Source organism: Centruroides vittatus, unplaced genomic scaffold (assembly GCF_030686945.1).
Source record: "Centruroides vittatus isolate TY-2023 unplaced genomic scaffold, ASM3068694v2 contig_488, whole genome shotgun sequence".
Classification (NCBI taxonomy): domain Eukaryota; kingdom Metazoa; phylum Arthropoda; class Arachnida; order Scorpiones; family Buthidae; genus Centruroides; species Centruroides vittatus.
In genome coordinates, this window is record NW_027122276.1 from 49979 (window position 1) to 53979 (window position 4001).

Sequence of the window (4001 nt, forward strand, 5' to 3'; positions counted from 1 at the left end):
TTTCTTTGTTGTAATCTGTAATCCACTAATTTTCAATGACAATGTTTCTTTAATAGTATAAATGATATAACAGAATCCGGAATGATATTTCCTTATGAAATCAGTTTTTATTCAAAATATCTTTTGTGAATTTATTTGTAATTACACTAACAATTATTCAGAAAATCATAATATGGCTGTTTATTTACTACATTCAATTACATGTTTCACAATTTTTAAACATTATTTAGACTTCTAAAATACATTTTATACAACCACGATTAAAAATTCACTTATCTAAACATTTTTTCAGCTGCATACTATTTACAATTTTATAATTACAATTGATTTGGCAGCAGTTTTTTTTTCTAATTTATTCGATTTTTTTTATACAAATGAAAAATTCTATGTAATTTGAGCATTCATAGTTATTTTTCATTTCTGTAGAATCAAAAATTTTTTTAGAGGAGGAAACAAAAACAAAAAAAAAAAAAAACTATTTTTGACTCACTTTGTGGTGGAAACAGTTGCAAATTATTCCATAAATTATTACTAGAAATATCTTTAATTAAATGAACGTTAATTTAAATTAAAAGCTGCTTTAATCAAAACTCTACAAAAAAATCAATTTATGCCGATCTAAAATGGTTAACCGCAGATCTACGATACGTTAAAGATTTTGTCATCAAATAGAATCACTGCAACTTAGAATTAAAAACCTCCATATAGTATATACATTTTGTTTAAAAAATTCATATAAAATACGTGACAAATATTTAAATCGATAAGCTATTAATTAAATCATTGAATAACGAACAAGCAAAATATAATTAAATGTATTCAAAATTGGATTATTATATTTACAATTGGAAAACTTGTTAATTTGTATGAAGTGACTACTTAATACTTTTAATTTATCGTAACTAAAAATGTTATATACTTTTGTAATCACTTATTGAAAGATGAACATTTGATATATATTGAATGATATGAATAAATCAGGAATTTAATTTGTTGTATTTAGTTGTGGTTTTGATCTTGTACATTGCAAGATACTAAAACTGTATCCGACAGTCCTCCTCTTTAGGTTATCAGTAATTATTATTTTTTTGTTTTTAATTATGGAAGACAAGAAGAAACCAGATATTTCCATTTAACTTTTCCATATTAAAAGAAATGTTGAAATAAATAAAATTCAATAAAAACTGTATAGAGATTGTTTTTCAATATGGATACACCTCTGTTTTAATTATTAGAAAAAATAAAAAGTACTCTGTTTGTAGGGCCAATATATAAAAAAAAAATATGGTCAAATTTTAAAACAAATTGGAATCTTTACCTTTCATATAAAATGCACAAAGAGCATCTGTAATAACAACTATGACTTTGATATGTTAAAATTAATTTACTAAGCCTAGGATAGAATTAAATATAATTTGCTAAATAGTGATTAAAATTGGTTGTTTGAATTGTAGGTAATTGTATGCTGTTCTACTTTTTATGTGGATCTTCCAGCAGTTGGGTATTTGAAAGTTATACACAAAATTTAAGCTTGTTTAAGCTATTTATTATAATTTTATGTAAAATAAACAACATTTGTTTATTATTTCAACAAAGTCACCTTACCTTAGGTTAAAAAGAATATAACCTAAAGCATTGTGGAAACAAAAAACCTAAGCCAGAGAAAGGGTCTTTTAAGAGACTAAGAACAAAATGAGCTGCCATTGATAATTATGGCAATGCAATTTCTGTTTATTGGTTAAAAATGCTACTTTTGAATTAAAAAAGCAGGGGTAAGTAAATAGATAAAACAATTTACATGTAAGCATGACAGTTACAACACTTTAGAGAAATTACATTTATAGGTCAGTCCATAAGCCCATGCGCATTTTTATGACCTTGAGAAATTTCTTGTTTTGCTGTTAAAAATGTCAGTCTAATGTGATAATTTTTACACCGAAGTGTTAAATTGGATCTCATTCCTATAATACTGTTCAGAATTGTGAACATTTCAGTTGTTTATTTTCGTTAAAATGGAAGTAACCAACGAATATAAAAGACACGTTTTATACTTTTTATTTGGTGAGAATGCTACAAATGCAGCCAAAAAAATAAATACTGTACATAATCAAATCATAATTAGTTCAAGGACTGCGCAGAAGTGGTTTGAAAGATTTAAAAACAACGATTTTAGTGTGGAGGATAAGGCTCGTACGGGAAGATCCATTGACTTCGACGACGATGCTCTCTCTGCACTAGTCTGCACTGTAAAAAAGGCTATTTCTGAATATTTTGATTCAAAACCGAAATCATTTTACGAAGACGGGATTAAAAAGCTACCATCGAGATGGCAAAAAATTGTACAAAATAATGGTGAATACATTATAGATTGAAATAAAATTTAATTAAAATCTTTTGCTGCTTTTTTTGTAGATAAAAATACGCACGAACTTATGGACTGACCTGATAGAAATGCATATGAAGTACCAGTACAAATTAGTAATGCCATGCTTCCAACGAAGTAACCACACTAAGATATAGTCGGTTATTGGGGAAACAAAGTCTTTTTCAGGGGCCAGAGTGGGTACTTTTTAATGCAAATACATCACATTTTTATTCATATATGATAAACATATATTTATATAGATCAATTTTTTTACCTCTAATAATTGATTTTTAATATGAAAAAGGCAACTGCCAGATAGATCATTTCAATATTCTGCAACTAAGCCAAGTTTGAAATTTTGTATTAATGAATAGATTTGGATCCTTCCTATGTCATCTTAGAACTAAAAATATTTACTGACAGTTGCAAGTAATGGCAATAATGAATTTATTAAATTTAAACAATTGCTATTAGATCAACTTGATGAACATAGAAATATTTTAAACTTGATTAATATTAGAAAGATCCAGATGTATCTGAATCGTTCTATTATTTTCTCAACCTATATTCTTTATAATTCCAAATTAATTTGGATGAGATCCATTGATCAAACACCTTTAGGGACAAAATGTGAAAAATCTTCAACTCTACCTTTGGAATTTTTTTAATTAAATATTTTTCTTTAAATTAAAAATTTTCCTTTCCTAAATAGAAAGTATGAATTTAATGAAAGATCAATGTGTGACATGACAATCATCAGCATGAAGTAATGCATTGTGACATGTGTAATAGAGACAAAGCAACTAGCCAATTGATGCATAAAATTTATTCTACCAGACTTGAACAATTTTATTTCTCATTATACTCATCCACACTCACGTGCATTTGACCTATTTATTTAAAAAAAAAAAAAAATTCTTGAAGTAACTAATTTTTCTTTGGGTAAATGATAATGCCTGCATTTTTATCATGTGTTGACAACAGTGATTGGTTTCTTGTGAACCAATAATTTGCTAAATCTTACTAAAGAGTTAGTAACAATGAAAAAGGAAAGTTGCAATTATTTGTATAGTCTAAATACCTTCCCTTTATTTTCAAAACTTGAGTGAAGATGTTGAAAATAAAGGAAATTGCTATAAATCATTCATAACTGAAGGAAAAAAAATGTGTGGAAAGTCTTCTATATTTACAATTAGAAACTATTTCAATCATAAATCATATTTAAATTTAGATATAATTTAAAAAATTATATATAATGATTCTAAAGTGAATGACACTTGTGACATTGTAATGGTTATAAGAATCACTAGTATCCCTATAATTTATCAAAATTTGAAGTCTGTGATTATGATCCATTCAACTCTGTTTTCTTGAGCTAAACCAGTCATTAATTTTTATGTGTATGTAGAACAGTAAATGGAGATACGTGGCCACTCGTTTCATTCTGGGTCAAAAGACATTAGAGAACGAAAGAGTTGTCCTTGTGGAAAAATGAGATGAAGAATGAGGGCTCTCATGATTAAACAGAGGAGAAAAAAAGATTCTTGGTCTAGGACCCAAAGCAAACGGACAGTAAACAGTACAGATGAAGTTGAAAGAATTGAAGAATTTACAAGTCAATGGGATATAACCCAAA